Genomic DNA, 23399 nt, shown 5'->3' with positions numbered 1-23399 from the left:
TTGCCAAATAACAACAAAGGAACACGAGCGAAACTATTATCTCTGCTAGAAGAGAAAAACCACAATCCCAGGGCTTGCTTTCTTCTCATATTCTCCTCTGCCTCATTAACTCCATTGCTATGTTACTAATTTCAAAGAAGCAGGAAGAGGTGATGGGAAAGGGGAGGTAAATAATAATCCACATGCCTGTTTCCCATCCCAAGTGCAGGATACACACTGCTTGCCAGATTGTGGGTCGAGCCATACCTTGGTTTAGAGACAGTGAGGATAGTAGTAAGTGTACTGGGGGTACATTTGTGGCTGATCCAGGCGTTTACCCATGTAGCTGGAATCTTTATCTCCGAGGCAGGGAACTCGATGACACGGTATGGTGCCCCAGGCCGAGCGTCCTCTTAAACCACTATTCCTGATGGTCCCGATGACTGATGAGGCTTCAGAGATCCTTCGTCTTCCACCACTCACTAGTTCCAACACGGCAGGAATTTAAAAAAGAAACACACCAAAAAAATAGAAAGAAAGAAAGAAAGAAAGAAAGAAAGAAAGAAAGAAAGAAAGAAAGAAAAAAGGAAAGGTATTGGTAGAACAACACACGCACACACACACGCGCGCACACACACACACACACACACAGCCTTCCCAGATCCTGCCTTCCTTCCCCCAGCTGCCAGGGTCCACTTGGGATGAGGCACTTTGTTCTCTACCCAGGCTGTCTGTAGTGATGTCAATTGCCAGCGTTTGTAAAGAGGGAGAGAAGAAAAAAATCAAAGTCTTTTTAGCACAACTCCGAATCCTTGCAGATCAGCTTCCTGTCTCCTGTTTGTCTCTTTCCCCACCTTAAAGAAAAAGGGAAAAAAAGAAAGAAGAAAGAAAGAAAGAAAGAAAACAAAAAAATGAAAAAGAAAAAAAAAAAAGAAAGAGAAAGGGGAAAAGAAAACAAAACAAAACAACCTTGCACAGCCTGGTTGCTGCTGTCTCCCTTCCAGAGTGACATGGTGTTCGGGCTCCTCCTGTCCTTTCATTCACTTCCTCTCCTTCCAGCTGGTGGGTGGAACCTCTCCAGGGAGCAGGGTATGCAGTCCAGAAAGCTGCAGTATTTCCTCCAAGAAAAAAAAAAAAGCCTGCTTCAACCCCTGCTGCAAGCAAAGTCCTGATTCCCTCTGCTGGCTATCTCGAACAGCAAAGCAATTTTTGCAGCAAAGCTGCTGCCGCTGGAACTGAACCCAGGGAACTCAAATTCGGGCGGTGGATTATTTCTTATCCTTCCCTCCATCTACCCCACACAAGAGCTGCCTTTTTTTTCTTGCCAAGTGGCAAGGTAAGCCACACTGCTAAAGCAAACACAGAAGACCACGGGAGGGAAGAGAGGACGAAGGGAGGAAGGAAGAGAAAGACAAAAATAAAAGCAGACGGACGACCCGTGCTGGTTAAAATGGAACAAGTGTGTCCCAGATGCTTTCAGAACCTGTTAACATACGAAAGCCAGATGAATCCAAGACCCGGTCCAGAAACTAACCTTTTACTTCTCGGACGACACGGAGGATGCTAAGCATTGAAGAAATTTGAGAGTCTATGCCAGGACTACTATTAGCAAGCCCTGCATCGTCAGATCACAAGGACCCACTTGCCATAGCCGAAATGATCATTCTTACCCTTACATCCGTTTTGTAAGCATCAAAGGAGGTATCCCATTAGGTTTACAGGCGTCTTCATAAATAAAAGCTCTGGTTCTCTCACTGTCTATCTATGATGATTTTGATTCAGGGATGCTTTAATCACTTTCCCGATGTCATCACAAAAAAAAGCACAATTACCTGACAGAGTTTTTCCCCACCAATAATAAGTAATATTCTGACATGTCTGTCGGCTGTTACATTATAATACAAATGGTTTCAGCGAAAATATATTTCCTTTAAGGGTCCCTTTTCAAGGCAGTCAAGGCTAAAATTAGACATGCCAGCTGTGTTTTGCTGTGAGCGCTCACGCATGCCCAAAGCGTGGCCAGACCAACATTGAGCGCCTCTCCACTTCGTCAAACCAGCTCTGTTCTCCCCAGCCTAGAGCTGCCTTTTCAGATAAGAGGTTCCTGGTACAAATCCAGCTTCCTAGTGAGGAAGAACAGAGAATTCCAGCCCGGTGCACAATATGGTATCCAGCCACAAACAAGCCCTGCCGCCCGTGAGGTCACTGGCTTTCACTCAGGGGTCTGGTTATTAGAAGCTGTGTGAGTGCATGGATATTCCTTGGAAAAAGTTAAGGATGGTGGATAAATAGCTTTATGTTTGACAAGAATAACAACCAGAAAGAAGGAAGGAGAGAGGGTGGGAAGGTAGGAGTTAGAAGCCCTGATATCACTGTCATTAAGAGAATTAAATCAATTCCACCAACATTGAAATGTGTTCTTCTGGGCCTTATTCGTCCCATCCAGAAAGTGGAAATGCTGCCAACTTATGTGGCTGAAGGTGGTAAACGGAATCAGATACTAAATCAAAACTACATTGATTTAAAAATCATTCAGTGGCATCTCAATGCTCAGACAATAAAGTCTTGGCTTCTTGGAATAGTTTTCAAGACCCTTGAAAACCCAACTTTATTCTCCAGCCTCAGACAGTAAACTCTGGCCCTCGTAGTCTATATCTGAGTCACAGTGAACTGCTTTTAAAGTGGAATGTGCGGAGGATCCCTGGGTGGCTCAGCGGTTTGGCACCTGCCTTCAGCCCAGGGCCTGAATCTGGAGTTCCGGGATCGAGTCTCACGCCGGGCTCCCTGCATGGAGCCTGCTTCTCCCTCTGCCTGTGTCTCTCTGCCCCTCTCTCTCTGTCTCTATAAATAAAATCTTTAAAAAAATAATAAACTGGAATGTGCCCTCTCAGGGACTTCTGTCATCTGCTCTGCCCCAAATGGTCTTGCATCCCCATTCAGCCCATCCTTCAGCTCTCAACACGGATATCACCCCTCGGAATAGCTTTCCCTAAAGCCTCCTTTCCCTGCTGCACCTTATATTTGCCCTAAAAGGATGCTTATCCTGGGCAACTGTCTGTTAATTGCATGTTTGTTTCTTCTAGGATGCCGGAAAAGCATCAGGAAAAGCAGAAAAGTAGGAGTCCCCATCATTCTCATTCACGTTCCTATTTCCACAAACTGTCATGGAATCTGACACAAAATGGTGCTCTGCAAGTGTTTGAAGAGTAAGATACCTTAAACCCGATAAAAATTCTAACTCAATTCGTATCCTCTCTCAGTACATTTCAGTACACTTCTGGATGCAGGGGATAGAGTGGTAACACGGATCAGAACAATGTCCATCCCTCATAGAATATATATTCTAGTGAGGGAGATAAGCAAAGAAGTAAGCAAGTAAACAGGCATTATCAATCAGGTAATATGTAGTACTGTTCATAAATATAAAGCTAAGTAAACAGAAAGAGTCACAGGAATTCCACTTTAAATAAGATAGTCAGGAAATGCTCACCAAGAAAGAGCTCTGAGGTTAAAGGAAGAGTGGGAACCACACCCTGGGTGTTGTGTACTATGAGAGCACTTCTTGTGAGAGCCAAGGCCTTCGTTCCAATCCTGCCTTTGCCAGATCACTCTGCCTCCTTTCTCATCCATCCAGTGTCACTACACACTTCATACGGTTATCATGAAAATTCACCACAACAAACATGCAAAGCATTTATAACCCCTTGGAACATACTGGATCTGCCCAATAAATGTCAGCTTGTCTCTGGGGGAAGATCATCCCAGGCAGAAAGAACAGGAAGAACAGAAGGCCTGGCAGCAAGAACACTTCTTTTGAAATGTGTGAGAAATGGCATAGGGACTGAAATGGAGCAAGTAAGAAGTAAAGACTATCAAACAAGACTAGAGAGGTTCCCTAGACCAGATCATATAAGCCTTGATGAGGAAAGCTAAATTGCTGACAGGTAATAGTATAGCCTGGACTCTACCCAAATATTTTGATTATAGATCTAGCCATCTTCAACTATGGAATGCTGTTCTCCTAAATGACTTATTAAGGCTCCTCCAAATACTAAGACTTTTAAGGTCAGGATCCTCAATTTTGCCATGATGAGCAAAGGCTATCAATATTCTTTTACTAATAACTGGCCTAGCTACTCCTTGGAAGGAAAAGATTAGTGTCTTATTTACAAATGAAAGACCAAATAAATAACTCCTTCACCCACGCTATAGCTCACTTATATGTAAAGTTCCCAGCATGTGTTGATGCTTTCTGCAATTTCTACACAAATTGCCACTTTACAAAATGGTATTGGATTATTGCTATATTCTTGGCATCAACTGTCATTAGTCTAAGCACATTCATCGAACACTTAAAGCTTTTCTTAAATAATGCAAAGACAGTTTACCACTTGTGAGAATCGCAGAACCTGTGTTTTATTTATTTATTTATTTATTTATTTATTTATTTATTATTTATTTGTTTGTTTGTTTATTATTTATTTTCCTTCAGAGATACCAGTAGCCATCACAACTGAGGAGGCAAGATACTCGTGTCGGAAATGGTTTTTATATCATGTCTACTCTGTTGGAGCCATAGTGCTTTCCATTTAAATGATCAAGTTAAGGTAGGAGGTAACTAATTTAAAACACTCTCTAAATCAGAAGCCAGCTGTGTCCCATTTGCCAAGTAACAAACAAATTTTGTACAAATCCAAGAGCAGCAAACTCATCAAAGGGCATGGACTCTTACAGATTCACGGGATTCATGGCACAGACTGGAGAGGCACTGATTTAAGACAAGTTCTTGGTTTCTAGGATAGAGACAACATCTCAGACATACCATCCATAAATAGAGAAGTGACGGTACCGAAACGAGGTTCAGTTGGGTAGAGACAGAGATTCTCTTCTGGTTTGCTCTTGATCTATCCAGTCAAAGAATAACTGGGTCCTCTCTTTGGCTGATTTATTTTTTAAATGACAAAGACTTAGTCAAAAGCAAAAGGAAAGAACAATAGAGAGAGAGGCATCATCATCATCATCATCATCACCATCATCATCACCATCATCATCATATGCTATCTTTGAAAGCAAGTATACTATTCTTACATTCATGATCATGAATAAATTAAAACAAACAAAACTGCCACTCGGTATTTGTTGCCCTCTTTATTCAAATTTGTGAAATCTCTTCAACACAGCAGTTGCCAAACAGATATTAAAGGTAAATGTTGTTGTTGTTGTTGTTGTTGTTGTTGTTGTTTTTAGAAGACAAGATGGTAGATCACAAACTCCAACAGTAAAGTAGTAGTCTTTTGTCCTACTGGACATACCCATGGTTTAGGAACATACCCGAGACAAACTAGGAGAAAGAGACCACTAGTGATTCAAGCATTTGTGGTCCAAATTTAAACTATAATTAAATGTAAAATTTTAATGTAGATAAAAACAATGAAAATTGGCCTTGCTTCTGAGCAAAATTATAATGGACTATATTTTAAGACAGTCAACCAAATGGAGAAGAATAATTTAAAACAATGAACATTATTAACTTCAACGAAGTTTTACTGAGCATCTTGTATGTGCCTAAATAACCAAGAATAGCAATATAAAAACCATCACCCTTGTCCTCAAGTAGACTTAACATCTCCATATCTATTAAACATCAGTCATTCATAAATGACCTAAATGCCTTTCCTCTTATCTAAATACTAAATTTTAATAATTGTTATTAAATAACTTTAAGTTGACCCAATTTTTTAAATACATATTTTATTATAAATTTAAACAATGATATACTTGAAAACTTATGTTTATTTTGTTTTATTATCTTTTTAAAAATACTTATTTATTCTCTTGTTTTTTATATACTTAATACTGTGGTAGTCACATATGTTTCTCCTTTACCACTAGGATTACCAAGAGTCACATTTCTCCTCTTCATTGAAATTAGGCATGACAATGTGACTTGCTATGGCCAATAAAAATATGAAGCAAAAGTGATGCATGTAGAATCTTTTAACTGTTGCTGTTTGATTCACTGGTCCACTCTTCCCTGATGGAAGCATGTGCTTAGATGGAGGAAGCATATTGGAAGGCTTAGAATAGCTGCTTCAAATAGTCACCTGAACCAGCCACTGACTTGTCACGAGCAAGAAATAAACTTTTGTTGTAATTATGCTAATGAGATTTAGTGACTTACCACAGCATCACTTAGCCTACCCTGACTAATATGATATTACTTGTAGTGTGATTTTATGCTTATTGATTTCTTTCTTTGAGAGTCTCTCCCACTAATATCCAAGCTAAAAGGGCAAGGAATTTATCTATCGTCTTCACTGTTAAATCTCCAGCACCCAGAACAATCCTTGGGATTTAATAGACATTTAATAAATATTTGTTAGATAAATGAGTAAAATATTAATTTAAAATCATCTAATTTATCTATCAGTGGTTAAAATGCAATACTTCATGAAATAGAAGGGAAATGAGGCTTATACTTAAAATGGAAAAAATGTTTAAGTCTTCTAGGAGGAAAATTGCTACGAGTGGAACTACTAAATGTTCAGAGACAGGGAAGGTTTTTTTGTACTGATCATATAGATGGCCTTTCATATACTAGATGCTGTACTAGAATTTCAGAAATGTTTCCCCAGTTAGAACTTAACAAGTTACTGGAAAATGGGTATGATTCTCCCTACTTTTTAGTTGAGCAAATTAAGAAGGAAAGGGTTTAGCTATCCAAACCAAATTAATACAGTTGTAACGTGGTAGGGGAATATTCCTAAGTCACATCTGCATAAAGCCCAAACCCAGATTTTTTTCTCAGCATCACTTGATGGAGATCTTAAATGTTTTATTCCAAAACTAGATTAAGATAATCTTTGTGTTTACAACAGAAAACTCACAGTATACATAAAAGTCCTAAATAAGTCAGTGTGTTTTCATAGAAACAGATGGTACTGAACAGAGAAAAAACTGGAAAGAAAGAACATGGCCTTCTATCAAATAGTATAAACTCTATTTGGACCACAGATGTGATGGTTAATTGTATGTGTCAACTTGGCTAGGCTATAGTGCCCAGTCATTTGGTCAAATACCAGTCTAGATGTTGCTGTGAGGTATTTTTCGATGTGGTTTACATTTACATGAGTAGACTCTGAGTAAAGCACCTTATTCTTCACAATGGGACTGAACTTCATCCAAAAACGTAAAGGCTTTAAGAATGAAGACTGAGATCCTTTTAGAAGGAAGAAATTCTGTCTCCAGACTGCCTTTGGCTTCTAGATTCGACGTCAGCTCTTCCTGAGTCTTCAGCCTGACAACCTGACCTGAAGTTTGGGGATCCACTCCCACCCCCCAGAATCACATGAGCCAATTCCTTTAAGATTCTCTTTGCATACAAACACATCTTACAGGTTATGTTTTTCTGGAAAACCCAGACAAATACACTAGGTTAATAAAATGAAATAAATGACAGCAATGAAGGTCAGTGATATAGGCACTCTTACACATTCCTAGTAAATATCTATAATGGTTCTAATAGAGCTTAACAAAATGTATAGCCTTAAAACTTTTCATCCTTGTCAGTCCCAGTAATTTCGGTTCTAGGAATCCAAACAGATCATCACTAGACATTTAGGAATAGGTAATTGGAGAACTCTGAGTATCCAACTCTAGTTTGGTTAAGTAAATCACAGTACAGAGTATGATTCAACCATTAAAATGATACTTAAGAAATACTTTAACATATGGGAAATGCTTAAGTCAAATAGTTAATGAAAAAATCAGAATACAGGGACACCTGAGTGGCTCAGCAGTTGAGCGCCTGTCTTTGACTCAGGGGGTGATCCTGTGGTCCTGGGATCAAGTCCCACATAGGGCTTCCTGCATGGAGCCTGCTTCTCCCTCTGCCTATGTCTCTCTCTCTATCTCTCATGAATAAATACATAAAATATTTTTTAAAAAAGAAAAAATCAGAATACAACCTTGTATATACAGTAGGTTTCCAACTATGAACTAAAAACACATAGACAAGACAATAGAACAACTACATCGAAGTAACAATAGTGGAAATGTTTCCTCTATGATAGTGTTATTGGTGATTTTACTTTTTTTCCTTATCCTTCCAGAAATCCCAGCATTTTTCAAATTTGTCTTAAAATGAGCATATATTTCATTATTTAAAATAAATATTATTTTTAAAGAATTCTCTTAGGTAAGTATATTCTTAAGATTTTTGTTGTTGGGGGATCCCTGGGTGGCGTAGCGGTTTGGCGCCTGCCTTTGGCCCAGGGCGCGATCCTGGAGACCCGGGATCGAATCCCACGTCGGGCTCCCGGTGCATGGAGCCTGTGTCTCTGCCTCTCTCTCTCTCTCTCTGTGAATATCGTAAATAAATAAATAAAAAATTAAAAAAAAAAAGATTTTTGTTGTTGTTGTTGTTGTTGTTAGCTGACAGGACATTTTAAAACACCCAGATATGACATTAAAATAAATTGTGTGTGCACTTGAAATAGCCATTTCCTTCTTACCTGAATCAAACATCACTTTAAGAAAAGTTTACCTTTCTTTAAAGACTGGGAGCATAAATTCTATAATTTAACAATGACAAAACTCTGATTTAAGGCCTATAACCAAATATCCTCATTTAAAGAAAGAAAAACAGCTACCAACGGCAAAGGACATATCTTTGCAGACACTACAGTAAACCTACATAAGTATCTAAAACATTAATTTTTTTTTTAAAGATTTTATTTATTTATTCATGACAGTCACAGAGAGAGAGAGAGAGAGAGAGGCAGAGACATAGGCAGAGGGAGAAGCAGGCTCCATGCAGGGAACCCGACGTGGGATTCGATCCCGGGTCTCCAGGATCGCGCCCTGGGCCAAAGGCAGGCGCCAAACCGCTGCGCCACCCAGGGATCCCTAAAACATTAATTTTTTTAATATCCACTAATTCTGCCTTTGCATTTCTTTCTCTTTTTTTTTTTTTTGCATTTCTTTCTCATAAGTTTATTTGTAAACATCAGTTTGCTTACAATATGCTGTAGAAACAGGGAATTTCTTTCTTTCTTTCTTTCTTTCTTTCTTTCTTTCTTTCTTTCTTTCTTTCTTTCTTTTTGGGGGGGTGGCTATCACTGTCTCCTTGTATATTTCCGTGCAAAGAATTCCACTATTTGCAGACCACTGAGCCAACTTTGTCTTCATGTAGCTGGCAGATTCTTGTGGCCTTCTTACAAACACACCTTCCGCCATGACTTTTGCCAGCAGTGAACCAGAGCTTTAGAAAACACCAACTAACAGCCTCAAAGTCAGGACAGATGAGTAGCTGCTTTGTCACATGAGAAACACATTTTCCTAAAAGGAATATCATTACTTTGTATTCACTATTCAGCTTCCAGCTGCCAAAAGCTAAGCAAGGTAGGTCAATATGACCACATTTGATTGGCTGGGCTGAGCCTTCTCTCTAGAAACATCTGCAGAAGTCCAGGCTAAAAGTTCACTACTAATTAGAATCACTATGCTGTACACCTAAAACTAACATAATATTGTATGTCAACTATATTTCAATTAAAAAATTTTAAAAAAGAAATTAAAAAAGAAGAATTACTGGATAAAATACAAGATATCCAGTTAAACTTGAATTTCAGACAAACGATGAATACATTTTTTAAAAAGATTTTTATTTATTTATTTATTTATTTATTTATTTATTCATGAGAGACACAGACAGAGAGAGAGAGGCAGAGACACAGGCAGAGGGAGAAGCAGGCTCCATGCAGGGAGCCCGATGTGAGACTTGATCCCGGGTCTCCAGGATCACACCCTGGGCCGAAGGCAGGTGCCAAACCGCTGAGCCACCCAGGGATCCCGATTAATACATTTTTAATACAAATTATGTCCCGCCCAAATATTGCACATGGCACTTCTCATGAAATATCTGGGCCATACTTTTAAAAAGCACTCAATGCTTATCTGAGACTTAAATGTACCTGGGTGTTACATACTTTTTATTTCCTAAAGCTAACAAACTTAATCCTAATTGATGCACTTAGAAGGTCTACAGGTCTTTTAGAGGATATAAGAATTGGTAGAAAGTTCAAACTTAATGACAACGGAAATGCTTAATATATTCAATCCTCTTTACACTCAAACCACGTAAACCAAAAATGTCCCCATTTTAAGTCTCTTAAGAAGAATCCATACACTGATCTCTGGGTTTTTTGGTTTTTTTTTTTATGATTGTAAACTTGTTTTTTTTTTTCCTTTTACACGAGGAAACATTTAAATTTTTTCTTAAGTTGTTATTCAACGCAATAAAGTACCTATCAAAAATGACAGATGCCTAGATCCTATCCCTGATATCAGAAAGTTGCAACCTAGAGAACCAGACAAAAGCACAAAATAATAGAGAAAAAGAGACCAAGGCAGTTCTCCTGTGTCCATGATCAGTGTGTACTGCGATCAAGAATAAGTGTCTAGCAACTATATAGTAATTTGTCAGCAGAAGTTTATGTCTCTTGTCTCCAAGAAATAAAAGTTTGGACTTGTATTTTGAAAGTCTACACTTCATTTTTTTCTAGTAATTTCTATCGCACATTACAGAGATATCAGCTGAGGTCAATTAGAAATAAACAAAAACCTGTCTTTCATGACAGTTTGAAAAGTGCTGATCTAGAAAATATTCAATTGTCTTATTTCCTTTCATTTCCACTTGCACATTTCTAGTGGTGGAGAAGTTGCATCGATGTGTTTTCTGATTGAGATACAAGGAATAATGAAACTCATATGAACTACAAAGGAAAAATGCAATTCTCTCAGATTTACTTTTCTTGTCTTCCTAACTCACTTTTTAAAAATCTATTCCTTACCCTCTAACCTATGTCACCTTCCTGACCCCAAGGACAATATTTAAGAGTACCAAACCCAAAGCCAGGAGATGTGAGACTTGTTGCTTGGGACCCTGGATAGAATGATTCCCCAGCCAAAGCCTCTTGTGTAAAATGTAGGTTGTAATGAGGTCATCTAAGGTCGTTTCCTAACTCCAATAGTCCATGATGCCGGGATGTGCTTGTTAAACTCCGATGACACCGCATCATTTTAGCTCCAGGGATACACTGGCTGGCCCCTGGGGTGGATGGCGAGCTTCAGGCCAATAGCACAAGCTTGACATGCTTCAGCCAGGGGCTTTATGTGACGCCCAGCCATTCCCAACAGCTGTAGGCTGGGAGGCCCCAAGTCCAAAAATAGCCACACAAATTATGATTTCCCTTCTAGAGATGACATCTCTGTGAATGGCACTAAATCAAGACCAAGCAGTTAGCCTGACACTCTAGCCAATGCCTCGAAAACAGCTCAATCCCTGGAAGTCTAGGTGTACCATCCATCCCACCCAGGGCTTTCAGTATTTGAATGTTGATGCTCATTCTGCAGTCAGGAAACATAATTATTCGTTTTTCTTTAAGGAAGTTTATGACCGAAGGTAATGGGGGGAACATAAATGTACTGACTGTTTACTGACACTCATAAATGCTATGAACACAGACATATAATTGTCTCCTGAAGATCTGCTCTTGTAGTGTAGAATCTTCATTTTTAGCAATTTAACTACTGAAAGTTTACCCACCTTGAGGAGAATTATTTAGTGGAAAATAAAACTTAGCACCTATTTCATTCCGTGCTCCAACAACTTTCATCCTTTCAGAAAACTGGCTTTCCCATAAAATTTGCAGAAGGTAGCTTGTTATATAGGGCTAGTAAAACTAAGAGGTAATTAGTACAAACCAAACCTCTAAATAATAATGTCAAGTTTTAACATTTGCAGAGTTCTGGATCAACATTAACTAATAACTCCTCTCTCTGTTTTCCTCTGTGAGAAAAAAACTTTGTTATTCACAAATTATCAAGATAGAAAACAAAACAAAGAAATTGGTTCTGGCTAATTAGAAAAAAAAAGAAGAAAGAGGAAGAAGAAGAAGAAGAAGAAGAAGAAGAAGAAGAAGAAGAAGAAGAAGAAGAAGAAGAAGGAGGAGGAGGAGGAGGAGAAGGAGAAGAAGAAGAAAGAAGAAGAAGAAGAAGAAGAAGAAGAAGAAGAAGAAGAAGAAGAAGAAGAAGAAGGAGGAGGAGGAGGAGGAGGAGGAGGAGGAGGAGGAGGAGGGGGAGGGGGAGGAGGAGGAGGAGAAGGAGGAGAAGAAGAAGAAGAAGAAGAAGAAGAAGAAGAAGAAGAAGAAGAAGAAGAAAGAAGAAGAAAGAAGAAGAAGAAGAAGAAAGAAAGAAAGAAAGAAAGAAAGAAAGAAAGAAAGAAAGAAAGAAAGAAAGAAAGAAAGAAAGAAAGAAAAGGTAAGCAGCTCAGGTCAGAATTCAGCAAGTGCAAGCAAATGTTTACACCTGTTCAGAGTTAAGAACAATGGTCACTTATGACTAGGATGGACCATTAGGTCACACTGAGCTCATTTTTAGGAGACCGTCCAGGAAGGCTTGGCATTGCAGAATGGGAGAAACCAGTGTGAAATCCCTAGACTTTTGGATTACTGCTCTCCTACCTTAACTGCTGCAATGACAGGTACATGTGTGTGTGCAGGGGAGGAGGGACAGAGACGCTGCAAGTAACTCAGTGTGTACATGGCCTGCCTGTAGCTCTCCCCCAACCCCCCAATGGGCAGCTTTGCTAAATTTGTCAGTTAACCTTGCCTTACCCCTTCCAGGAGTGGCCGTACTGTCAGGGTCCCCAGGATGTCACCTCTTGGCTAGCAAAGAGAGTTAAAAGTGAACCACTCCAACAAAGGAAAAAAATAACAATGCTGAATAAGACCCCTTACCAGCTCATCTCTTTTCCTTCCTCTCCAAATTCAGTAGGAAAGAGAATTGAGAGCTTGTCAGGATTAGCTGCATGGCATTAAACAGTCCCTCCCAGGGAAGGCACAGAGAAGAGACTCCCTGGTACCTTGCTTTGGGGAGTGGCCCATAGGAACCCAGTGTCAGCAAGTCTCCAAAAAAGCAGCATCTGGAAAAGGAGACATCTCGCCCAGAGATGCCTCTTTCTTCCTCCCCTCCCAGACCTTAGGCTGAAAACATTGAGTTCTCTTGGTCTATAAAGGAGGACATATTATTAAAAGGGCCATAGGGAAGCCCGTCTATTTCTCAATGTCCTAGAATGCCATCCAACCATCTGGGGTCAGATGCCCATTCTTCATCTCTCTCTGACTAGGGGGTGGGAGGCTCATGCCAATGCTTGAGTTCATTCTGATTTTAAGATTAAGACAGAGTTTTCTCTCCCCTCCTGAGAGAAAGGTACACAGGTGTCCAGAGAGAGGGAAACAGTCAGGGACCACTGTGCTAATGTGGACCTGTGGATCTGGTGGTTTTGACAATGGGAAACCAAAGGTGGTTCTGAAATGGGATCTGGTGTCCAGATCCAGCTTACTTATTTTTGCTGAAAACTTTAAAAATTAGTTTCCTGGTAAAGAAACAATGTTGTGTCAAGGTCCCTGGAAAAATTAAACAGTGTTATTCTGTAAGGTCTTAATGGGAGGATCTATCCATTTTGACCAGGGATAAATGTATTCGATTCAATATGTTTGGTTTGGGAAATCTCTTTTTGTCAAACCCAGGATAACCAATTGTCCATTATACCATGTCCTTGCTAAGAGAAGCTGATGTAGAAATATTTAACCACCCCATCCATAAACATTTCTTTCCTCCCAGAGCAGAAAAAGGCTGATCTTCTCAAGGCCTAATGTTATTTATTTTCCAGTGAAGGGATATGATTTTTATGCCAGGTACAGTTTTCCTTTAGCATTTTTAAGTGCCTGCTTTTTAAGTGACTCCTAGAACTGAGATCCTGACCACTTGCCCTTGTTAAATATCTGGTGATCCTTTTACCCAACAGATGGGAAGGGCCTCCTGATATGCCCCTGGCCTAATTTCAATTTGGGTAATTGCATTCTGTCGACTTGAAATTTCCCCACCAGTTTAACCTGCCTGGGATATGGTGCCTCCTTCTCGGTCCTGAACTGCCTGGCGTGCCGATGGAGGCTGGGGAACACCTGGTGCATTCCACCCCAGAAGTGGATACATTTTAGTGGCAGGTGCAAAGGTTTTCTTCAGCTGAATACAAATTCTAACATAGGAATGAGCCTCTTGGATGCTTTTTATTTTTATTTTTCTCAATGAACATAACTTTCGCAGAACCAAAAATATAAAAGCATCCAAAGCATCAATATGAATGGAAAAGAAAATACATGCTCACTAAAACCAATCTATTGTGTGATCATTTTGCATTCCGTGAATCTTACAATGCTTCTAGATTTGAATGTTGACAATAAGGATAAATAATTCACATAAAGCAATCATTCCTTTTCTCAAAGAATTTTACACACAAATACATGTACACACGGGGGCACATGGGTATGTGCACACATCCTTCCATGCACGTATAGGGGTGTGTGTGTTTGGGTATACCAACTCTTACCTCCCTCTGGAGGGTCCTTTTTAGTTGGGAATAAAAACAGCTTTCCCCACAAAAATACCATGTTAGGCATTCTATGCATATCTTATTTGAGTAGGTAATACATTTAACTGTAAAGAGCTTATCTCCTGTAACAAACTGGAATCTTAGAAGGTATCCTATCCGTTTCTGTTTCCCTGGCACCTAGAACATAGTAGGTACTTAACTAATGGATTAAAATATAGACTACGTAGACAAACCTATTTAATCTTTAGCTCTAAGACCCAAAATGCAATTTAAGGACTGCAGGTCAAGGTATAGTTTTTTAAGGTACACCTTAAAACTCCGGGAACATTGGTGGCCCCAAAGTCACATCCCTTGGCTACCTGAGCTCTAGGAACAGTTACGTGCAAGCATAGGCTCACCTTGCAAACGACCAATACCATCTCTCAGAGGTGACTGCCAGAGATGCTGGTCTGCAGATTCAAGGCGAGTGCACCAAACCAACAGTAAACCAGTGGAAGATAGGGGCTAGTAGAGAAATGCTCCTGCCTTCCAGACTTCAGGCAGACAATCCTGGAAGTCCTTCCATACCTTCTCTGCATATCTCCATAAAACTGAATCCCACTGACCAACCTCAGTTTTTTTTTTCTTTTTCTGTAATCTTTTTCTCTGTGACCTTGATAACACACCATTGTATTGGACATTTCTCCTTCCCATCTTCCCACTCCCTTGCTCCTGCTTCAGGGAATCACCTCTCAAATGGACTATCTGCCCCCTTGCCTCAGGCTCCGAATTTGGGGGAACCCAGACTCTAATGACTTAGGACATCACCATGCTGACAGTCACACCAGCAGACTATCCACATATGAACACATAGAGTACCTATTCCCCCACCATTCATTTTCTTTCCCTATCATAGGACAGATAAGCCATACACCAAGACCACTCTGATATATATATAGGCTGACAGATTATATGCTATATTTATGCCAGGAAAAAGGAGGAGAACTAAGATTGTGCCTTGATGTATTCTAACCATATTAGTTTAGCTCTAAATATCTTACCTTACCAATGGCTCAAGAGGCATTCCCAGAGTCTCATAATTAGTAGGACAGTCCAGATTCTGCCTCATTTTAGCCTCTGCAGGTCATCATAAATTAGCTTAGAGGCCCCAAGCCTCTGTATGACTCAAGCTGACTTGAATCCTAATTTGTACTATGCAGCAACCTTAGCAATGCCACTTGCATGCTTAAGTCTTTTGCTCTCTTGGCCCTTGGAAAAAACATATTTGCAGTAGCACCTGTCTCTGCCATCCCTGTTTAGTGTAGATCATCAATGGGTAGTGTCCTAACCTAAGAATACAGCCTGATGAAGACTTGGGTCCACCATGTAATGACTATGCACGTCATGAAGCCAAGGGCGGGCTGCCACAGAAGAGGGCCAAGCCATCTTTGAGTTGACTGCCTCATACTCACTGGAGGGCTACCCTGTTGGCCACACTAGATAGAGAAATGCAGGGAATTCTCAGCAGTTTTGAAGACACCGGTGTTTAGACCTCTGGCTTCTTTAAGGGCAAATTGAGGCCAGTGCCTAATATAGTAGCCAGAGTGGGCCTAAGGTGAGCTGAGGGACCAGTCTTTCAGTTCATGGAAAGGACTGTAGTACCTTAAAAGTAGTATTAGAGAAGACCCATGAGGGATATGGATCATCCTTTGATTCTCATAAAATTGATGATTTTTTATAAGACTGTAAAAGCTCTACTTTCTCACTATAAAATGCAAAATTGCATTAAAACAATTGTATAAAAATTACATTAAACATACATCTCTTGGGATCCCTGGGTGGCGCAGCAGTTTAGCGCCTGCCTTTGGCCCAGGGCGCGATCCTGGAGACCCGGGATCGAATCCCACATCGGGCTCCCAGTTCATGGAGCCTGCTTCTCCCTCTGTCTGTGTCTCTGCCTCTCTCTCTGTGTGTGTGTGACTATCATAAATAAATAAAAATGAAAAAAATTAAAAATAAATAAATAAAAGCTGCACTTAAAAAAATACATCTCTGATCCTATCTGATCCTATCACACAGAGGTAACAGCTATTAATATTTGCTCTATTTGTTTCTAGTTTTTCCTATGAATAATGAATATATATTTCTCTCTTTCTCTGTGTTGTCCCTCTGTCCATATATGTGAGATCTAGAAAAAAATATTGTATTTCTGTGCACTTCCTTCTTCTGACAACATACCATGAACATTTTCTTTGAACACAGCACTTAATGGGGGCATAATATATAATCATAATATTTTGTAATTCTCTGTTAGGGATGTATAAGGTTTTTTAATGTTTGTTATGTATAACCTTATATTTATATATATTTCATATATACATGTTTTGAAATCCGCCCCCCCCCCTCAGTGTGGATTCTGGGATTCCTTTCTGCAACAAGGGCCAGATATCCATCAGTGGGCAGTGTCTGGGTCATCCACATGACCATGACAAGCCACCTTCTGTGTGTTGATATCTAGCCTCATGGTCACAAGATGACCACAGCAGTGTTGGCCACGTTATAATCGCCCACCTCAAGTGGTTTCTTCTTCCTCTGGTATCTTTTAAAAATGTAAGAAATCTTACTAAAGGCTCCTGCCCCCAACAGTCTGCTCCTCACAGTTCATTGGACAAAACGGGTCACGTGCAATTTCCCAACTCATTCACTGATGCAGATGGAAGGGTAATGATTGGTTTAGACTACGTAAGACACACCTCCCTCTGAGCCTAGGCAAAAGATCATTGGCTCCAAGCAAACAGCGGCATATGGCTGGAGAATGGAACATGTGCTGTGGACAAGAAGTGGAGTCCTCCTGAAAAGAAAGGGGGACTTAAAGAGGAACTATATTCAGGGAGGCAAGAAGCAATTGTCTCCAATATAAATTAAACTTGTTTCGTTATCTTCTCACCTACATTATCACGCTCTCTTCCCCGATAACATTGTCCTTCCTTAATTTACCAGCTAGACACTCCTTTTTAATCAAATGTGTGCTGGTTATCCATGAATCTCTAAAAAGTTAACTGAAAAATTAACATCATAATGATAATGAGTTTAAGGTCTTGCTCTCCTTGGGGGCATTTCTGTTCTAAAAGGCAGTTCTGAAAGATATAATCATCTTCACGATCTATAAGACCAAAGTAGTAATGGTAGTATGGCAGGCAAGAAAGGATTCAAGACCCACTGTGACCCTCCTACCTTGCTCACCTTCCTCACTCTGTTACACTCACACTGGCCTCCCTGCTGTCTCTCCAGGAAGCCAGGATACTTACACTTGGGAGCCTTTGCACTTGACTTCCCGCTGCCTGAAACAAGCTTTCTCTAGATAGCCTCAGGGCTTAATTCCTTGCTTCTTATAGTTTTCTTACCCATATGCCACCTTATTAAAGAGGCTTTCCTTGATCCTCTTACATAACATAGTACCTTCACTTCACTCTGTAGCCTATTACCCTACTTTCCACATATTTGGCACTTATAACCACCTGACATGGTATGTAGGTGTTTACTATCTTTCTCCTAAATAGAGAGTAAATCCTATGAGACTAGAGTTTATGTTTTTTTAGATTGATTTCTTTTTTTTAATTTATTTATGATAGTCACACAAGAGAGAGAGAGAGAGAGAGAGAGAGAGATGCAGAGACACAGGCAGAGGGAGAAGCAGGCTCCATGCAGAGAGCCCGACGTGGGACTCGATCCCGGGTCTCCGGGATCGCGCCCTGGGCCAAAGGCAGGCGCTAAACCGCTGCGCCACCCAGGGATCCCCGAGTTTATGTATATTCATTGTTCGTTCCTCTGAGCCTAGACACAGTGCCTAAAAAGCAGGCATTCCATTGCTAAACATTGATTGAGCTGCATCAGAATAGAAGCCTGATGGCAAGTGATGCAGAGCATTTTCTCATGTGCATGTTGGCCATGTCTATGTCTTCCTCTGTGAGATTTCTGTTCATGTCTTTTGCCCATTTCATGATTGGATTGTTTCTTTCTTTGGTGTTGAGTTTAATAAGTTCTTTATAGATCTTGGAAACTAGCCCTTTATCTGATATGTCATTTGCAAATATCTTCTCCCATTCTGTAGGTTGTCTCTGAGTTTTGTTGACTGTATCCTTTGCTGTGCAAAAGCTTCTTATCTTGAGAGACCACCTCACACCAGTGAGATTGGGGAAAATTAACAAGGCAGGAAACAACAAATGTTGGAGAGGATGTGGAGAAAAGGGAACCCTCTTACACTGTTGGTGGGAATGTGAACTGGTGCAGCCACTCTGGAAACCTGTGTGGAGGTTCCTCAAACAGTTAAAAATATACCTGCCCTACGACCCAGCAATTGCACTGTTGGGGATTTACCCCAAAGATACAAATGCAATGAAACGCCGGGACACCTGCACCCCGATGTTTCTAGCAGCAATGGCCACGATAGCCAAACTGTGGAAGGAGCCTCGGTGTCCAACGAAAGATGAATGGATAAAGAAGATGTGGTCTATGTATACAATGGAATATTCCTCAGCTATTAGAGATGACAAATACCCACCATTTGCTTCAACGTGGATGGAACTGGAGGGTATTATGCTGAGTGAAGTAAGTCAATCAGAGAAGGACAAACATTATATGTTCTCATTCATTTGGGGAATATAAATAATAGTGAAAGGGAATATAAGGGAAGGGAGAAGAAATGTGTGGGAAATATCAGAAAGGGAGACAGAACGTAAAGACTGCTAACTCTGGGAAACGAACTAGGGGTGGTAGAAGGGGAGGAGGGCGGGGGGTGGGAGTGAATGGGTGACGGGCACTGGGGGTTATTCTGTATGTTAGTAAATTGAACACCAATAAAAAATAAATTAAAAAAAAAAGAATAGAAGCCAATGGGACCTAATCCTGTGTAGTCATCTTTCTGTCATAACTCTGATGCCCACAGTAAGTCTAAGGAGGTCATATTTTCTTTTTCACCTATTTCCCTGTAGGCAAGACCTTCATTTTCCAGGATGCACTGTGTAGCTGTGTATGTCTTGAAATCTGAACAGTATCTATCTCTCTACTATGAAATAAAAGGCAAGTCCCAACTTAAGACACATCCTATAACTTGTAATACTATCTAATTAATAAAATGTGTTTCAATTCTGATTAAAATTTATCTTGAGTGCCAGAAATACTCATAAAAGCATATCTAAAAGCTACAAGGAAATAAGGTAATGTAATTATTCAACAATAACTTAAGAAGTACATTACCATGTGACTTGGAGCTCCCATCTAATGCTCTGGTTGAGACAGATACACACACACACACACACACACACACACAGAGAGAGTTTTATTTTTTATTTATTTTTAATTTTTTTAAAATTTATTTATGATAGTCACACAGAGAGAGAGAGAGAGAGAGGCAGAGACATAGGCAGAGGGAGAAGCAGGCTCCATGCACCGGGAGCCCAACGTGGGATTTGATCCCAGGTCTCCAGGATTGCGCCCTGGGCCAAAGGCAGGCGCCAAACCACTGCGCCACCCAGGGATCCCAAGACTAAAGTATTTAACCAATTCGTGTCCAATTATCATCAGTTATATTTCATCCCGTTTCAAGACCCACAGGCCTCCTGATGGCAGCCAGCACAGAAAAACAGAGCTTCGAAAAGTAAAGAACATCTATTGTAAGGCTCCAAACTTCAGTCTCTAGAGTCTTGATCACCCTCCATATAAAATAAAATATGTAAGGCAAATACACAAAAACAAAAGCACACCCAAACAAACTCTACGGGACGTCAGTTAGTCGTACTATACCTTCCCACACCTTCTTTCATTCTATACTCTGTGATTGAAAGTCTGAGTTGCCCCCACCCTGGTGCATCCTATCCAGTGAGAAAAACCCTTTCAGAGCCACAAAGAACAGCTCACCAGAAAAGCCTCTGAAATCGTTGTTGTTCCTGATAATCACTGTCACAATCTCCTTTCTAACAACCCTGTCCATCTGCAAAGCACTTTACTACGGATATCAGGAACATCTTTATGTTGCCAAATAACAACAAAGGAACACGAGCGAAACTATTATCTCTGCTAGAAGAGAAAAACCACAATCCCAGGGCTTGCTTTCTTCTCATATTCTCCTCTGCCTCATTAACTCCATTGCTATGTTACTAATTTCAAAGAAGCAGGAAGAGGTGATGGGAAAGGGGAGGTAAATAATAATCCACATGCCTGTTTCCCATCCCAAGTGCAGGATACACACTGCTTGCCAGATTGTGGGTCGAGCCATACCTTGGTTTAGAGACAGTGAGGATAGTAGTAAGTGTACTGGGGGTACATTTGTGGCTGATCCAGGCGTTTACCCATGTAGCTGGAATCTTTATCTCCGAGGCAGGGAACTCGATGACACGGTATGGTGCCCCAGGCCGAGCGTCCTCTTAAACCACTATTCCTGATGGTCCCGATGACTGATGAGGCTTCAGAGATCCTTCGTCTTCCACCACTCACTAGTTCCAACACGGCAGGAATTTAAAAAAGAAACACACCAAAAAAATAGAAAGAAAGAAAGAAAGAAAGAAAGAAAGAAAGAAAGAAAGAAAGAAAGAAAAAAGGAAAGGTATTGGTAGAACAACACACGCACACACACACGCGCGCACACACACACACACACACACAGCCTTCCCAGATCCTGCCTTCCTTCCCCCAGCTGCCAGGGTCCACTTGGGATGAGGCACTTTGTTCTCTACCCAGGCTGTCTGTAGTGATGTCAATTGCCAGCGTTTGTAAAGAGGGAGAGAAGAAAAAAATCAAAGTCTTTTTAGCACAACTCCGAATCCTTGCAGATCAGCTTCCTGTCTCCTGTTTGTCTCTTTCCCCACCTTAAAGAAAAAGGGAAAAAAAGAAAGAAGAAAGAAAGAAAGAAAGAAAACAAAAAAATGAAAAAGAAAAAAAAAAAGAAAGAGAAAGGGGAAAAGAAAACAAAACAAAACAACCTTGCACAGCCTGGTTGCTGCTGTCTCCCTTCCAGAGTGACATGGTGTTCGGGCTCCTCCTGTCCTTTCATTCACTTCCTCTCCTTCCAGCTGGTGGGTGGAACCTCTCCAGGGAGCAGGGTATGCAGTCCAGAAAGCTGCAGTATTTCCTCCAAGAAAAAAAAAAAAGCCTGCTTCAACCCCTGCTGCAAGCAAAGTCCTGATTCCCTCTGCTGGCTATCTCGAACAGCAAAGCAATTTTTGCAGCAAAGCTGCTGCCGCTGGAACTGAACCCAGGGAACTCAAATTCGGGCGGTGGATTATTTCTTATCCTTCCCTCCATCTACCCCACACAAGAGCTGCCTTTTTTTTCTTGCCAAGTGGCAAGGTAAGCCACACTGCTAAAGCAAACACAGAAGACCACGGGAGGGAAGAGAGGACGAAGGGAGGAAGGAAGAGAAAGACAAAAATAAAAGCAGACGGACGACCCGTGCTGGTTAAAATGGAACAAGTGTGTCCCAGATGCTTTCAGAACCTGTTAACATACGAAAGCCAGATGAATCCAAGACCCGGTCCAGAAACTAACCTTTTACTTCTCGGACGACACGGAGGATGCTAAGCATTGAAGAAATTTGAGAGTCTATGCCAGGACTACTATTAGCAAGCCCTGCATCGTCAGATCACAAGGACCCACTTGCCATAGCCGAAATGATCATTCTTACCCTTACATCCGTTTTGTAAGCATCAAAGGAGGTATCCCATTAGGTTTACAGGCGTCTTCATAAATAAAAGCTCTGGTTCTCTCACTGTCTATCTATGATGATTTTGATTCAGGGATGCTTTAATCACTTTCCCGATGTCATCACAAAAAAAAGCACAATTACCTGACAGAGTTTTTCCCCACCAATAATAAGTAATATTCTGACATGTCTGTCGGCTGTTACATTATAATACAAATGGTTTCAGCGAAAATATATTTCCTTTAAGGGTCCCTTTTCAAGGCAGTCAAGGCTAAAATTAGACATGCCAGCTGTGTTTTGCTGTGAGCGCTCACGCATGCCCAAAGCGTGGCCAGACCAACATTGAGCGCCTCTCCACTTCGTCAAACCAGCTCTGTTCTCCCCAGCCTAGAGCTGCCTTTTCAGATAAGAGGTTCCTGGTACAAATCCAGCTTCCTAGTGAGGAAGAACAGAGAATTCCAGCCCGGTGCACAATATGGTATCCAGCCACAAACAAGCCCTGCCGCCCGTGAGGTCACTGGCTTTCACTCAGGGGTCTGGTTATTAGAAGCTGTGTGAGTGCATGGATATTCCTTGGAAAAAGTTAAGGATGGTGGATAAATAGCTTTATGTTTGACAAGAATAACAACCAGAAAGAAGGAAGGAGAGAGGGTGGGAAGGTAGGAGTTAGAAGCCCTGATATCACTGTCATTAAGAGAATTAAATCAATTCCACCAACATTGAAATGTGTTCTTCTGGGCCTTATTCGTCCCATCCAGAAAGTGGAAATGCTGCCAACTTATGTGGCTGAAGGTGGTAAACGGAATCAGATACTAAATCAAAACTACATTGATTTAAAAATCATTCAGTGGCATCTCAATGCTCAGACAATAAAGTCTTGGCTTCTTGGAATAGTTTTCAAGACCCTTGAAAACCCAACTTTATTCTCCAGCCTCAGACAGTAAACTCTGGCCCTCGTAGTCTATATCTGAGTCACAGTGAACTGCTTTTAAAGTGGAATGTGCGGAGGATCCCTGGGTGGCTCAGCGGTTTGGCACCTGCCTTCAGCCCAGGGCCTGAATCTGGAGTTCCGGGATCGAGTCTCACGCCGGGCTCCCTGCATGGAGCCTGCTTCTCCCTCTGCCTGTGTCTCTCTGCCCCTCTCTCTCTGTCTCTATAAATAAAATCTTTAAAAAAATAATAAACTGGAATGTGCCCTCTCAGGGACTTCTGTCATCTGCTCTGCCCCAAATGGTCTTGCATCCCCATTCAGCCCATCCTTCAGCTCTCAACACGGATATCACCCCTCGG

General features: G+C 40.9%; 2 long non-coding RNA genes across 6 annotated transcripts; both read right to left on the bottom strand.

The window, feature by feature from the left end:
- Nucleotides 1–246: 246 nt before the first annotated feature.
- On the bottom strand, nucleotides 247–2710 carry LOC140629470 (uncharacterized). 3 transcript variants are annotated; one of them, XR_012027312.1, is made up of 3 exons: nucleotides 1514–2119; nucleotides 949–1097; nucleotides 247–461 (listed from the first exon to the last, which is right to left on the bottom strand). It is a non-coding gene; the product is annotated as an uncharacterized lncRNA (long non-coding RNA). The 3 variants fall into 3 exon arrangements; XR_012027313.1 differs by having other exon boundaries at nucleotides 1650–2119; XR_012027311.1 differs by having other exon boundaries at nucleotides 949–2710.
- Nucleotides 2711–20689: 17979 nt separating this feature from the next.
- LOC140629468 (uncharacterized) lies at nucleotides 20690–23152 on the bottom strand. Of its 3 annotated transcripts, none has more exons than XR_012027308.1 (3): nucleotides 21956–22559; nucleotides 21391–21539; nucleotides 20690–20904 (listed from the first exon to the last, which is right to left on the bottom strand). It is a non-coding gene; the product is annotated as an uncharacterized lncRNA (long non-coding RNA). The 3 variants fall into 3 exon arrangements; XR_012027309.1 differs by having other exon boundaries at nucleotides 22092–22559; XR_012027307.1 differs by having other exon boundaries at nucleotides 21391–23152.
- Between the last annotated feature and the right edge of the window lie 247 nt (nucleotides 23153–23399).

Source organism: Canis lupus (genome assembly GCF_048164855.1).
Source record: "Canis lupus baileyi chromosome 5 unlocalized genomic scaffold, mCanLup2.hap1 SUPER_5_unloc_9, whole genome shotgun sequence".
NCBI lineage: Eukaryota > Metazoa > Chordata > Mammalia > Carnivora > Canidae > Canis > Canis lupus.
Note: the sequence above shows the minus strand (reverse complement) of the source record. Positions and strands in the feature narration are given on the sequence as shown.